This window comes from Drosophila kikkawai, unplaced genomic scaffold (genome assembly GCF_030179895.1).
Source record: "Drosophila kikkawai strain 14028-0561.14 unplaced genomic scaffold, DkikHiC1v2 scaffold_128, whole genome shotgun sequence".
Taxonomy (NCBI): domain Eukaryota; kingdom Metazoa; phylum Arthropoda; class Insecta; order Diptera; family Drosophilidae; genus Drosophila; species Drosophila kikkawai.
Window position 1 is genome coordinate 136294 of NW_027222458.1, and position 17231 is coordinate 153524.

A 17231-nucleotide genomic window follows, 5' to 3' on the forward strand; every position below is an offset into this window, starting at 1 on the left:
CTGAGAAAATTAAAACCTAATTATTTTGTTATTTTTCATATACATATTTTCTTTTTTCAGCAAAAGAAACTGTTTTATTGTAATTGTGCGATGTAGGTTGTTGAAGCTAAACAAAAATAGAATAATAATAAAGAAATAAAATTATGTAGACCCAAAACAAAAAAAAAAAACAACAAAAAAATAAAAACAATTAAATGGGTATAGTTATATTTTCAGAATATTTTCTAGCATCATAATTAGGCACCACATTACCATTATCATTGATTTACACTAAACAAAATAGGATTATAATGACACTGAAAAAAAAAAAAATTAAATGATTAAATAAATAATTATCTTAACCATAAGTAAATAAAATAGGCTATGTAATGATAGGGTTTAATAATTACTAAATAAATAAATTAGGCATTGAAATCTAGCAGACATGTATGAAGAAAAATAATTATATTAGGACTTCGTTTGTTATTGTGAATTTGGAGAGATCTCCAAACAGAAAAAAAAAACATGCAAAATAGTATAAAAACACATACATAAAACTTATTTTTTTTGTTTGTTCGATTAAAAACCACTAGAGTTAAAACCATATCGAATCATCATCATTAGTACCCAATCATGAAATTATGAAGTGTCTCAAATCCGATAAGAAATAAAAATTTAAAATAGGCATGTAAAAGGTGTTAAAAAAAACAATGACAGTGGTAGTGATGGTGATGCATATGAGCAGTCAATATGATAGAAAAAAAAAAAAACAAGAGCGTGAGCTTAGCAAATCCAACTAAAATCGTACAGTGCAATAAAAAGTTTCGTTGCCAGTAAGAATATAAAAAAATTTTAAACTAAACAAAACAAGAAAGGAAGCTAACTTCGGCACGCCGAAGTTTGTATACCCTTGCAGATTGGTTTTGATGTTTATATTATAGATTTAAATGCTGAAAACACACACAAAACAGAGTTTCATTACATTTTACCTATACTTATTATGTTTACATTTAGACAGTTACAGTTTTACATTCCCAGCTTTACATTTTCTCTACATTTACCGATCGTTTATATGGCAGCTATATGATATAGTTGTCCGATTTTCATAAAATTTATACCAAAATTCTAGAATAATAAAATAACCTTATATCTAAAAGTAGATAAGAATATGTTGAAAAACAACGAAGTTATAATTTTTTTCCTATTCATTTGCCGATCGTTCCTATGGCAGCTATAAGATATAGTCGTCCGATTTTCAAAAAATTTTTACCAAAATTCTGAAATAATATAAAATGGCTATGTCTCAAAAATGATTCATTGAAAAACAGCCAAGTTATAATTTTTTTTCTAAAAATTTATCGAACATTTGTATGGGAGCTATATGATATAGTCGTCCGATCCGGCCCGTTCCGACATATATAGCAGTGAGAGTATATAGAAGACTATATGCAAAGTTTCATTCAGATAGCTTTAAAACTGAGGGACTAGTTTGCGTAGAAACGGACAGACGGACGGACAGACGGACAGACGGACGGACAGACGGACAGACGGACAGACGGACAGACGGACATGGCTAGATCGACTCGGCTGTTGATGCTGATCAAGAATATATATACTTTATAGGGTCGGAAACGTCTCCTTCACTGCGTTGCAAACTTCTGACTGAAATTATAATACCCTGCAAGGGTATAAAAATAAAACACCAGAAAATAAAATAAATAATATGTATATATAGAATTAATATAAAATATGAAAAACGTAACTGAAAAAAAAAAAATTTTAAATAACTTCTACATATTTTAAATATTAATCAAAAAAAAAAAAAAAAAAAACCAAACAAACAAATTAAGATCATGTGGCTATATTTTTAATTTTTAATTTTCCCCTAATACACACCAAAACCTCATCGACAAGAAGGCCTTCTTCGAGAACAACAAAGTGGGTGAGTGAAAACAGAAAACAAATTATGTCGCCCAGTGTAAAGGCTGATTACCGGCATTAATGCTTATCAGCATCGATTGATTTTTGTTATTTTTTCAATTCCTCTTTTTTATTCTGATTCATGTTATCATCGTAAATTGAAAGCATTTAAATGTAAAGCCAAAACATGCGCTACACTGAGAAAATTAAAACCTAATTATTTTGTTATTTTTCATATACATATTTTCTTTTTTCAGCAAAAGAAACTGTTTTATTGTAATTGTGCGATGTAGGTTGTTGAAGCTAAACAAAAATAGAATAATAATAAAGAAATAAAATTATGTAGACCCAAAACAAAAAAAAAAAACAACAAAAAAATAAAAACAATTAAATGGGTATAGTTATATTTTCAGAATATTTTCTAGCATCATAATTAGGCACCACATTACCATTATCATTGATTTACACTAAACAAAATAGGATTATAATGACACTGAAAAAAAAAAAAATTAAATGATTAAATAAATAATTATCTTAACCATAAGTAAATAAAATAGGCTATGTAATGATAGGGTTTAATAATTACTAAATAAATAAATTAGGCATTGAAATCTAGCAGACATGTATGAAGAAAAATAATTATATTAGGACTTCGTTTGTTATTGTGAATTTGGAGAGATGTACACTGAAGAATATCGAAAAGGAATTTTTGTTTGATTATTAAAAATTATTATAATGATGATGAATTTTTAAGTTTTCTTATTTATGGCATGGGAGACTAACAAATTGATGCATACGTAAATACTTTTGGGGTCTTTCGCTAACGATTACAGAAGGACCATGGTTGGGAGGGTAAAGATATAGGGTGTGGCGAACAACACCTAAGGCCACCCCTGCAGGCTCAAACCCTAATTCGTGCTTTCTCGTTTCTCAATTTTTTTTCGCAGTTTAGTTTTGCCTTGTTTCATATTTTACTAATTATGAGACAATTGTTTTGTGTGTTGGTTTCGTATGAGGATCGTCTCATTGTGTAGATTCAGGAGGGACTCTATAAAAAAACCTTTGACGTAACAATCCTTATCCGCAGCAAACCCCCCCCCCCCCCCACATCTCCCGCTAGAGCTAGGAATCAATGGGTCCCGCTCAGCTGCTGGTTAAGGGTCGACAAGCCTGAATGTGGTTAACACTCGGAGGTATGATCGAGAACAACGATACCCTGTTTATGTTTTCCCCTTTCAACGGCGTAATTACGTCACAATAAGCCGTGTAAAAACTAATATAAGTACAAATTCTGCCGTGGATACATGCATTATTAGCTGAGTAATGAACTTTTTGTTTACAAATTTACAATAGAGTATGCAAATGTATTAGCCATGTAAAAACTAATATAAGTACAAATTTTGCCGTGGATACATGCATTATTAGCGGAGTTGTGAACTTTTTGTTTACAAATTTACAATTGAGTATGCAAATGTATTAGAATTGTAGGAATTAATTTAAATTTAAATTCTGCCGTGGATACATGCATTATTAGCTGAGATGTGAACTTTTTGTTTACAAATTTACAATTGAGTATGCAAATGTATTAGGATTGTAAGAACTAATTTAAATATAAATTCTGAAGTGGATACAGACATTATTAGCTGAGTATGCAAATGTATTAGACGTGTAAAAACTAATATAAGTACAAATTCTGCCGTGGATTCATGCATTATTAGCTGAGTTGTGAACTTTTTGTTTACAAATTTACAATTGAGTTTGCAAATGTATTAGCCTTCAAAAAACTAATATAAGAACAAATTCTGCCGTGGATTCATGCATTATTAGCTGAGTTGTGAACTTTTTGTTTACAAATTTACAATTGAGTTTGCAAATGTATTAGCCTTCTAAAAACTAATATAATTACAAATTCTGAAGTGGATATATGCATTATTATCTGAGTTGTGAACTTTTTGTTTACAAATTTACAATTGAGTATGCAAATGTATTAGCCATGTAAAAACTAATATAATTACAAATTCTGAAGTGGATTCAGGCATTATTAGCTGAGTTATGAACTTTTTGTTTACAATTTACAATTGAGTGTGCAAATGTATAAGCCGTGTAAAAACTATTATAAATCCAATTTCTGAAGTGGATACAGACATTATTAGTTGAGCAGTGAACTTTTTGTTTACAAATTTACAATTGAGTATGCAAATGTATTAGCCATGTAAAAACTATTATAAATACAAATTCTGAAGTGGATACAGACATTATTAGCTGAGTATGCAAATGTATTAGACGTGTAAAAACTAATATAAGTACAAATTCTGCCGTGGATTCATGCATTATTAGCTGAGTTGTGAACTTTTTGTTTACAAATTTACAATTGAGTTTGCAAATGTATTAGCCTTCTAAAAACTAATCTAAGTACAAATTCTGCCGTGGATACATGCATTATTAGCGGAGTTGTGAACTTTTTGTTTACAAATTTACAATTGAGTATGCAAATATATTAGAATTGTAAGAACTAATTTAAATATAAATTCTGCCGTGGATACATGCATTATTAGCTGAGTTGTGAACTTTTTGTTTACAAATTTAAAATTGAGTATGCAAATGTATTAGAATTGTAAGAACTAATTTAAATATAAATTGTGCCGTGGATACATGCATATTTAGCTGAGTTGTGAACTTTTTGTTTATAAATTTAAAATTGAGTATGCAAATGTATTAGCCATGTAAAAACTAATATAATTACAAATTCTGAAGTGGATATATGCATTGTTATCTGAGTTGTGAACTTTTTGTTTACAAATTTACAATTAAGTATGCAAATGTATTAGACGTGTAAAAACTAATATAAATATAAATTCTGAAGTGGATTCAGGCATTATTAGCTGAATTGTGAACTTTTTGTTTACAAATTTACAATTGAGTATTAGAATTGTAAGAACTAATTTAAATATAAATTCTGCCGTGGATACATGCATTATTAGCTGAGTTGTGAACTTTTTGTTTACAAATTCTGAAGTGGATATATGGATTATTATTTGAGTTGTGAACTTTTTGTTTACAAATTTACAATTAAGTATGCAAATGTATTAGACGTGTAAAAACTAATATAAATATAAATTCTGAAGTGGATTCAGGCATTATTAGCTGAGTTGTGAACTTTTTGTTTACAAATTTACAATTGAGTATGCAAATGTATAAGCCGTGTAAAAACTAATATAAGAACAAAAATTCTCCGTGGATACATGCATTATTAGCTGAGTTGTGAACTTTTTGTTTACAAATTTACAATTGAGTTTGCAAATGTATTAGCCTTCTAAAAACTAATCTAAGTACAAATTCTGCCGTGGATACATGCATTATTAGCGGAGTTGTGAACTTTTTGTTTACAAATTTACAATTGAGTATGCAAATGTATTAGAATTGTAAGAAATAATTTAAATATAAATTGTGCCGTGGATACATGCATTATTAGCTGAGATGTGAACTTTTTGTTTACAAATTTACAATTGAGTGTGCAAATGTATAAGCCGTGTAAAAACTATTATAAATACAAATTCTGAAGTGGATACAGACATTATTAGCTGAGCAGTAAACTTTTTGTTTACAAATTTACAATTGAGTATGCAAATGTTTTAGCCATGTGAAAACTATTATAAATACAAATTCTGAAGTGGATACAGACATTATTAGCTGAGCAGTAAACTTTTTGTTTACAAATTTACAATTGAGTATGCAAATGTATTAGCCATGTAAAAACTATTATAAATACAAATTCTGAAGTGGATACAGACATTATTAGCTGAGTATGCAAATGTATTAGACGTGTAAAAACTAATGTAAATATAAATTCTGAAGTGGATTCAGGCATTATTAGCTGAATTGTGAACTTTTTATTTACAATTTACAATTGAGTATGCAATTGTATAAGCCGTGTAAAAACTAATATAAGTACAAATTCTGCCGTGGATATAGACATTATTAGCTGAGCAGTAAACTTTTTGTTTACAAATTTACAATTGAGTATGCAAATGTATTAGCCATGTAAAAACTATTATAAATACAAATTCTGAAGTGGATACAGACATTATTAGCTGAGTATGCAAATGTATTAGACGTGTAAAAACTAATGTAAATATAAATTCTGAAGTGGATTCAGGCATTATTAGGTGAATTGTGAACTTTTTATTTACAATTTACAATTGAGTATGCAAATGTATAAGCCGTGTAAAAACTAATATAAGTACAAATTCTGCCGTGGATATAGACATTATTAGCTGAGCAGTAAACTTTTTGTTTATAAATTTAAAATTGAGTATGCAAATGTATTAGCCATGTAAAAACTAATATAATTACAAATTCTGAAGTGGATATATGCATTGTTATCTGGGTTGTGAACTTTTTGTTTACAAATTTACAATTAAGTATGCAAATGTATTAGACGTGTAAAAACTAATATAAATATAAATTCTGAAGTGGATTCAGGCATTATTAGGTGAGTTGTGAACTTTTTGTTTACAAATTTACAATTGAGTATGCAAATGTATAAGCCGTGTAAAAACTAATATAAGAACAAATTCCTCCGTGGATACATGCATTATTAGCTGAGTTGTGAACTTTTTGTTTACAAATTTACAATTGAGTTTGCAAATGTATTAGCCTTCTAAAAACTAATCTAAGTACAAATTCTGCCGTGGATACATGCATTATTAGCGGAGTTGTGAACTTTTTGTTTACAAATTTACAATTGAGTATGCAAATGTATTAGAATTGTAAGAAATAATTTAAATATAAATTGTGCCGTGGATACATGCATTATTAGCTGAGATGTGAACTTTTTGTTTACAAATTTACAATTGAGTGTGCAAATGTATAAGCCGTGTAAAAACTATTATAAATACAAATTCTGAAGTGGATACAGACATTATTAGCTGAGCAGTAAACTTTTTGTTTACAAATTTACAATTGAGTATGCAAATGTATTAGCCATGTGAAAACTATTATAAATACAAATTCTGAAGTGGATACAGACATTATTAGCTGAGCAGTAAACTTTTTGTTTACAAATTTACAATTGAGTATGCAAATGTATTAGCCATGTAAAAACTATTATAAATACAAATTCTGAAGTGGATACAGACATTATTAGCTGAGTATGCAAATGTATTAGACGTGTAAAAACTAATGTAAATATAAATTCTGAAGTGGATTCAGGCATTATTAGCTGAGTTGTGAACTTTTTGTTTACAAATTTACAATTGAGTATTAGAATTGTAAGAACTAATTTAAATATAAATTCTGCCGTGGATACATGCATTATTAGCTGAGTTGTGAACTTTTTGTTTACAAATTTACAATTGAGTCTGCAAATGTATTAGCCATGTAAAAACTAATATAATTACAAATTCTGAAGTGGATATATGCATTATTATTTGAGTTGTGAACTTTTTGTTTACAAATTTACAATTAAGTATGCAAATGTATTAGACGTGTAAAAACTAATATAAATATAAATTCTGAAGTGGATTCAGCATTATTAGCTGAGTTGTGAACTTTTTGTTTACAAATTTACAACTGAGTATGCAAATGTATAAGCCGTGTAAAAACTAATATAAGAACAAATTCCTCCGTGGATACATGCATTATTAGCTGAGTATGCAAATGTATTAGACGTGTAAAAACTAATGTAAATATAAATTCTGAAGTGGATTCAGGCATTATTAGCTGAATTGTGAACTTTTTATTTACAATTTACAATTGAGTATGCAAATGTATAAGCCGTGTAAAAACTAATATAAGTACAAATTCTGCCGTGGATATAGACATTATTAGCTGAGCAGTAAACTTTTTGTTTATAAATTTAAAATTGAGTATGCAAATGTATTAGCCATGTAAAAACTAATATAATTACAAATTCTGAAGTGGATATATGCATTGTTATCTGAGTTGTGAACTTTTTGTTTACAAATTTACAATTAAGTATGCAAATGTATTAGACGTGTAAAAACTAATATAAATATAAATTCTGAAGTGGATTCAGGCATTATTAGCTGAGTTGTGAACTTTTTGTTTACAAATTTACAATTGAGTATGCAAATGTATAAGCCGTGTAAAAACTAATATAAGAACAAATTCCTCCGTGGATACATGCATTATTAGCTGAGTTGTGAACTTTTTGTTTACAAATTTACAATTGAGTTTGCAAATGTATTAGCCTTCTAAAAACTAATCTAAGTACAAATTCTGCCGTGGATACATGCATTATTAGCGGAGTTGTGAACTTTTTGTTTACAAATTTACAATTGAGTATGCAAATGTATTAGAATTGTAAGAAATAATTTAAATATAAATTGTGCCGTGGATACATGCATTATTAGCTGAGATGTGAACTTTTTGTTTACAAATTTACAATTGAGTGTGCAAATGTATAAGCCGTGTAAAAACTATTATAAATACAAATTCTGAAGTGGATACAGACATTATTAGCTGAGCAGTAAACTTTTTGTTTACAAATTTACAATTGAGTATGCAAATGTATTAGCCATGTGAAAACTATTATAAATACAAATTCTGAAGTGGATACAGACATTATTAGCTGAGCAGTAAACTTTTTGTTTACAAATTTACAATTGAGTATGCAAATGTATTAGCCATGTAAAAACTATTATAAATACAAATTCTGAAGTGGATACAGACATTATTAGCTGAGTATGCAAATGTATTAGACGTGTAAAAACTAATGTAAATATAAATTCTGAAGTGGATTCAGGCATTATTAGCTGAGTTGTGAACTTTTTGTTTACATATTTACAATTGAGTATTAGAATTGTAAGAACTAATTTAAATATAAATTCTGCCGTGGATACATGCATTATTAGCTGAGTTGTGAACTTTTTATTTACAATTTACAATTGAGTATGCAAATGTATTAGCCATGTAAAATCTAATATAATTACAAATTCTGAAGTGGATATATGCACTATTATCTGAGTTGTGAACTTTTTGTTTACAAATTTACAATTAAGTATGCAAATGTATTAGACGTGTAAAAACTAATATAAATATAAATTCTGAAGTGCATTCAGGAATTATTAGCTGAGTTGTGAACTTTTTGTTTACAAATTTACAATTGAGTATGCAAATGTATTAGAATTGTAAGAAATAATTTAAATATAAATTGTGCCGTGGATACATGCATTATTAGCTGAGATGTGAACTTTTTGTTTACAAATTTACAATTGAGTGTGCAAATGTATAAGCCGTGTAAAAACTATTATAAATACAAATTCTGAAGTGGATACAGACATTATTAGCTGAGCAGTAAACTTTTTGTTTACAAATTTACAATTGAGTATGCAAATGTATTAGCCATGTGAAAACTATTATAAATACAACTTCTGAAGTGGATACAGACATTATTAGCTGAGCAGTAAAATTTTTGTTTACAAATTTACAATTGAGTATGCAAATGTATTAGCCATGTAAAAACTATTATAAATACAAATTCTGAAGTGGATACAGACATTATTAGCTGAGTATGCAAATGTATTAGACGTGTAAAAACTAATGTAAATATAAATTCTGAAGTGGATTCAGGCATTATTAGCTGAATTGTGAACTTTTTATTTACAATTTACAATTGAGTATGCAAATGTATAAGCCGTGTAAAAACTAATATAAGTACAAATTCTGCCGTGGATACATGCATTATTAGCTGAGTTGTGAACTTTTTGTTTTCAAATTTACAATTGAGTATGCAAATGTATTAGCCGTGTAAAAATTATTATAAATACACTTTCTGAAGTGGATACAGACATTATTAGCTGAGTTATGAACTTTTTGTTTACAAATTTACAATTGAGTGTGCAAATGTATAAGCCGTGTAAAAACTTATATAAGTACAAATTCTGCCGTGGATACATGCATTATTAGCTGAGTAATGAACTTTTTGTTTACAAATTTACAATAGAGTATGCAAATGTATTAGCCATGTAAAAACTAATATAAGTACAAATTATGCCGTGGATACATGCATTATTAGCTGAGTTGTGAACTTTTTGTTTACAAATTTACAATTGAGTATGCAAATGTATTAGCCATGTAAAATCTAATATAATTACAAATTCTGAAGTGGATATATGCACTATTATCTGAGTTGTGAACTTTTTGTTTACAAATTTACAATTAAGTATGCAAATGTATTAGACGTGTAAAAACTAATATAAATATAAATTCTGAAGTGCATTCAGGAATTATTAGCTGAGTTGTGAACTTTTTGTTTTCAAATTTACAATTGAGTATGCAAATGTATTAGTCGTGTAAAAACTATTATAAATAAAAATTCTGAAATGGAATCAGGCATTATAAGCGGAGTTGTGAACTTTTTGTTTACAAATTTACAATTGAGTATGCAAATGTATTAGCATTGTAAGAACTAATTTAAATATAAATTCTGCCGTGGATACACGCATTATTAGCTGAGATGTGAACTTTTTGTTTACAAATTTACAATTGAGTATGCAAATGTATTAGCCGTGTAAAAACTAATATAAATACAAATTCTGCGGTGGATACATGCATTATTAGCTGAGATGTGAACTTTTTGTTTACAAATTTACAATTGAGTATGCAAATGTATAAGCCGTGTAAAAACTAATATAAGAACAAATTCTGCCGTGGATACATGCATTATTAGCTGAGTTGTGAACTTTTTGTTTACAAATTTACAAAAGAGTATGCAAATGTATTAGCCATGTAAAAACTAATATAAGTACAAATTATACCGTGGATACATGCATTATTAGCTGAGTTGTGAACTTTTTGTTTACAAATTTACAATTGAGTATGCAAATGTATTAGCCATGTAAAAACTAATATAATTAAAAATTCTGAAGTATTATATTATATGCACTATTATCTGAGTTGTGAACTTTTTGTTTACAAATTTACAATTAAGTATGCAAATGTATTAGACGTGTAAAAACTAATATAAATATAAATTCTGAAGTGGATTCAGGCATTATTAGCTGAGTTGTGAACTTTTTGTTTACAAATTTACAATTGAGTTTGCAAATGTATTAGCCTTCTAAAAACGAATATAAGTACAAATTCTGCCGTGGATACATGCATTATTAGCTGAGTTATGAACTTTTTGTTTACAATTTACAATTGAGTATGCAAATGTATAAGCGGTGTAAAAACTAATATAAGTACAAATTCTGCCGTGGATACATACACTATAAGCGGAGTTGTGAACTTTTTGTTTACAAATTTACAATCGAGTATGCAAATGTATTAGCATTGTAAGAACTAATTTAAATATAAATTCTAAAGTGGATATATGCATTATTATCTAAGTTGTGAACTTTTTGTTTACAAATTTACAATCGAGTATGCAAATGTATTAGCATTGTAAGAACTAATTTAAATATAAATTCTAAAGTGGATATATGCATTATTATCTGAGTTGTGAACTTTTTGTTTACAAATTTACAATTGAGTATGCAAATGTATTAGCCGTGTAAAAACTATTATAAATACAAATTCTGAAGTGGATACAGACATTATTAGCTTAGTATGCTAATTAGACGTGTAAAAACAAATATAAATATAAATTCTGAAGTGGATTCAGGCATTATTAGATGAGTTGTGAACTTTTTGTTTACAATTTTACAATTGAGTATGCAAATGTATTAGCCTTCTAAAAACGAATATAAGTACAAATTCTGCCGTGGATACATGCATTATTAGCTGAGTTATGAACTTTTTGTTTACAATTTACAATTGAGTATGCAAATGTATAAGCGGTGTAAAAACTAATATAAGTACAAATTCTGCCGTGGATACATACACTATAAGCGGAGTTGTGAACTTTTTGTTTACAAATTTACAATCGAGTATGCAAATATATTAGCATTGTAAGAACTAATTTAAATATAAATTCTAAAGTGGATATATGCATTATTATCTGAGTTGTGAACTTTTTGTTTACAAATTTACAATCGAGTATGCAAATGTATTAGCATTGTAAGAACTAATTTAAATATAAATTCTAAAGTGGATATATGCATTATTATCTGAGTTGTGAACTTTTTGTTTACAAATTTACAATTGAGTATGCAAATGTATTAGACGTGTAAAAACTAATATAAATATAAATTCTAAAGTGGATATATGCATTATTATCTGAGCTGTGAACTATGCAAATGTATTAGACGTGTAAAAACTAATATAAATATAAATTCTGAAGTGGAATCAGGCATTATTAGCTAAGTTGTGAACTTTTTGTTTACAAATTTACAATTGAGTATGCAAATGTATTAGCCTTCTAAAAACTAATCTAAGTACAAATTCTGCCGTGGATACATGCATTATTAGCTGATATGTGAACTTTTTGTTTACAAATTTACAATTGAGAATGCAAATGTATTAGACGTGTAAAAACTAATATAAATATAAATTCCGAAGTGGATTCAGGCATTATTAGCTGAGTTGTAAACTTTTTGTTTACAAATTTACAATTGAGTATGCAAATGTATTAGCCGTGTAAAAACTAATATAAGTACAAATTCTGCCGTGGATACATGCATTATTAGCTGAGTTGTGAACTTTTTGTTTTCAAATTTACAATTGAGTATGCAAATGTATTAGCCGTGTAAAAACTATTATAAATACACATTCTGAAGTGGATACAGACATTATTAGCTGAGTTATGAACTTTTTGTTTACAATTTACAATTGAGTATGCAAATGTATAAGCGGTGTAAAAACTAATATAAGTACAAATTCTGCCGTGGATACATACACTATAAGCGGAGTTGTGAACTTTTTGTTTACAAATTTACAATCGAGTATGCAAATGTATTAGCATTGTAAGAACTAATTTAAATATAAATTCTAAAGTGGATATATGCATTATTATCTAAGTTGTGAACTTTTTGTTTACAAATTTACAATCGAGTATGCAAATGTATTAGCATTGTAAGAACTAATTTAAATATAAATTCTAAAGTGGATATATGCATTATTATCTGAGTTGTGAACTTTTTGTTTACAAATTTACAATTGAGTATGCAAATGTATTAGACGTGTAAAAACTAATGTAAATATAAATTCTGAAGTGGATTCAGGCATTATTAGCTGAGTTGTGAACTTTTTGTTTACAAATTTACAATTGAGTATTAGAATTGTAAGAACTAATTTAAATATAAATTCTGCCGTGGATACATGCATTATTAGTTGAGATGTGAACTTTTTGTTTACAAATTTACAATTGAGTATGCAAATGTATTAGCCGTGTAAAAACTAATATAAATACACATTCTGAAGTGGATACAGGCATTATTAGCTGAGTTGTGAACTTTTTGTTTACAAATTTACAATTGAGTTTGCAAATGTATTAGCCTTCTAAAAACGAATATAAGTACAAATTCTGCCGTGGATACATGCATTATTAGCTGAGTTATGAACTTTTTGTTTACAATTTACAATTGAGTATGCAAATGTATAAGCGGTGTAAAAACTAATATAAGTACAAATTCTGCCGTGGATACATACACTATAAGCGGAGTTGTGAACTTTTTGTTTACAAATTTACAATCGAGTATGCAAATGTATTAGCATTGTAAGAACTAATTTAAATATAAATTCTAAAGTGGATATATGCATTATTATCTAAGTTGTGAACTTTTTGTTTACAAATTTACAATCGAGTATGCAAATGTATTAGCATTGTAAGAACTAATTTAAATATAAATTCTAAAGTGGATATATGCATTATTATCTGAGTTGTGAACTTTTTGTTTACAAATTTACAATTGAGTATGCAAATGTATTAGCCGTGTAAAAACTATTATAAATACAAATTCTGAAGTGGATACAGACATTATTAGCTTAGTATGCTAATTAGACGTGTAAAAACAAATATAAATATAAATTCTGAAGTGGATTCAGGCATTATTAGATGAGTTGTGAACTTTTTGTTTACAATTTTACAATTGAGTATGCAAATGTATTAGCCTTCTAAAAACGAATATAAGTACAAATTCTGCCGTGGATACATGCATTATTAGCTGAGTTATGAACTTTTTGTTTACAATTTACAATTGAGTATGCAAATGTATAAGCGGTGTAAAAACTAATATAAGTACAAATTCTGCCGTGGATACATACACTATAAGCGGAGTTGTGAACTTTTTGTTTACAAATTTACAATCGAGTATGCAAATATATTAGCATTGTAAGAACTAATTTAAATATAAATTCTAAAGTGGATATATGCATTATTATCTGAGTTGTGAACTTTTTGTTTACAAATTTACAATCGAGTATGCAAATGTATTAGCATTGTAAGAACTAATTTAAATATAAATTCTAAAGTGGATATATGCATTATTATCTGAGTTGTGAACTTTTTGTTTACAAATTTACAATTGAGTATGCAAATGTATTAGACGTGTAAAAACTAATATAAATATAAATTCTAAAGTGGATATATGCATTATTATCTGAGCTGTGAACTATGCAAATGTATTAGACGTGTAAAAACTAATATAAATATAAATTCTGAAGTGGAATCAGGCATTATTAGCTAAGTTGTGAACTTTTTGTTTACAAATTTACAATTGAGTATGCAAATGTATTAGCCTTCTAAAAACTAATCTAAGTACAAATTCTGCCGTGGATACATGCATTATTAGCGAAGTTGTGAACTTTTTGTTTAGAAATGTACAATTGAGTATGCAAATGTATTAGAATTGTAGGAATTAATCTAAATATAAATTCTGCCGTGGATACATGCATTATTAGCTGATATGTGAACTTTTTGTTTACAAATTTACAATTGAGAATGCAAATGTATTAGATGTGTAAAAACTAATATAAATATAAATTCCGAAGTGGATTCAGGCATTATTAGCTGAGTTGTAAACTTTTTGTTTACAAATTTACAATTGAGTATGCAAATGTATTAGCCGTGTAAAAACTAATATAAGTACAAATTCTGCCGTGGATACATGCATTATTAGCTGAGTTGTGAACTTTTTGTTTTCAAATTTACAATTGAGTATGCAAATGTATTAGCCGTGTAAAAACTATTATAAATACACATTCTGAAGTGGATACAGACATTATTAGCTGAGTTATGAACTTTTTGTTTACAATTTACAATTGAGTGTGCAAATGTATAAGCCGTGTAAAAACTAATCTAAGTACAAATTCTGCCGTAAATACATGCATTATAAGCTGAGTTGTAAACTTTTTGTTTACAAATTTACAATTGAGTATGCAAATGTATAAGCCATGTAAAAACTAATAAATTTACAAATTCTGAAGTGGATATATGCACTATTATCTGAGTTGTGAACTTTTTGTTTACAAATTTACAATTAAGTATGCAAATGTATTAGACGTGTAAAAACTAATATAAATATAAATTCTGAAGTGGATGCAGACATTATTAGCTGAGTTATGAACTTTTTGTTTACAATTTACAATTGAGTATGCAAATGTATAAGCCGTGTAAAAACTAATATAAGTACAAATTCTGCCGTGGATACATGCATTATTAGCTGAGTAATGAACTTTTTGTTTACAAATTTACAATAGAGTATGCAAATGTATTAGCCTTCTAAAAACTAATATAAGTATAAATTCTGCCGTGGATACATGCATTATAATCGGAGTTGTGAACTTGTTGTTTACAAATTTACAATTGAGTATGCAAATGTATTAGCATTGTAAGAACTAATTTAAATATAAATTCTAAAGTGGATATATGCATTATTATCTGAGTTGTGAACTTTTTGTTTACAAATTTACAATTGAGTATGCAAATGTATTAGACGTGTAAAAACTAATATAAATATAAATTCTAAGGTGGATATATGCTTTATTATCTGAGCTGTGAACTTTTTGTTTACAAATTTACAATTGAGTATGCAAATGTATTAGCATTGTAAGAACTAATTTAAATATAAATTCTGCCGTGGATACATGCATTATTAGTTGAGATGTGAACTTTTTGTTTACAAATTTACAATTGAGTATGCAAATGTATTAGCCGTGTAAAAACTAATATAAATACACATTCTGAAGTGGATACAGACATTATTAGCTGAGTTATGAACTTTTTGTTTACAATTTACAATTGAGTGTGCAAATGTATAAGCCGTGTAAAAACTAATATAAGTACAAATTCTGCCGTAAATACATGCATTATTAGCTGAGTAATGAACTTTTTGTTTACAAATTTACAATAGAGTATGCAAATGTATTAGCCATGTAAAAACTAATATAATTAAAAATTCTGAAGTGGATATATGCACTATTATCTGAGTTGTGAACTTTTTGTTTACAAATTTACAATTGAGTTTGCAAATGTATTAGCCTTCTAAAAACTAATCTAAGTACAAATTCTGCCGTGGATACATGCATTATTAGCGGAGTTGTGAACTTTTTGTTTACAAATTTACAATTGAGTATGCAAATGTATTAGAATTGTAAGAAATAATTTAAATATAAATTGTGCCGTGGATACATGCATTATTAGCTGAGATGTGAACTTTTTGTTTACAAATTTACAATTGAGTGTGCAAATGTATAAGCCGTGTAAAAACTATTATAAATACAAATTCTGAAGTGGATACAGACATTATTAGCTGAGCAGTAAACTTTTTGTTTACAAATTTACAATTGAGTATGCAAATGTATTAGCCATGTGAAAACTATTATAAATACAAATTCTGAAGTGGATACAGACATTATTAGCTGAGCAGTAAACTTTTTGTTTACAAATTTACAATTGAGTATGCAAATGTATTAGCCATGTAAAAACTATTATAAATACAAATTCTGAAGTGGATACAGACATTATTAGCTGAGTATGCAAATGTATTAGACGTGTAAAAACTAATGTAAATATAAATTCTGAAGTGGATTCAGGCATTATTAGCTGAATTGTGAACTTTTTATTTACAATTTACAATTGAGTATGCAATTGTATAAGCCGTGTAAAAACTAATATAAGTACAAATTCTGCCGTGGATATAGACATTATTAGCTGAGCAGTAAACTTTTTGTTTACAAATTTACAATTGAGTATGCAAATGTATTAGCCATGTAAAAACTATTATAAATACAAATTCTGAAGTGGATACAGACATTATTAGCTGAGTATGCAAATGTATTAGACGTGTAAAAACTAATGTAAATATAAATTCTGAAGTGGATTCATGCATTATTAGCTGAATTGTGAACTTTTTATTTACAATTTACAATTGAGTATGCAAATGTATAAGCCGTGTAAAAACTAATATAAGTACAAATTCTGCCGTGGA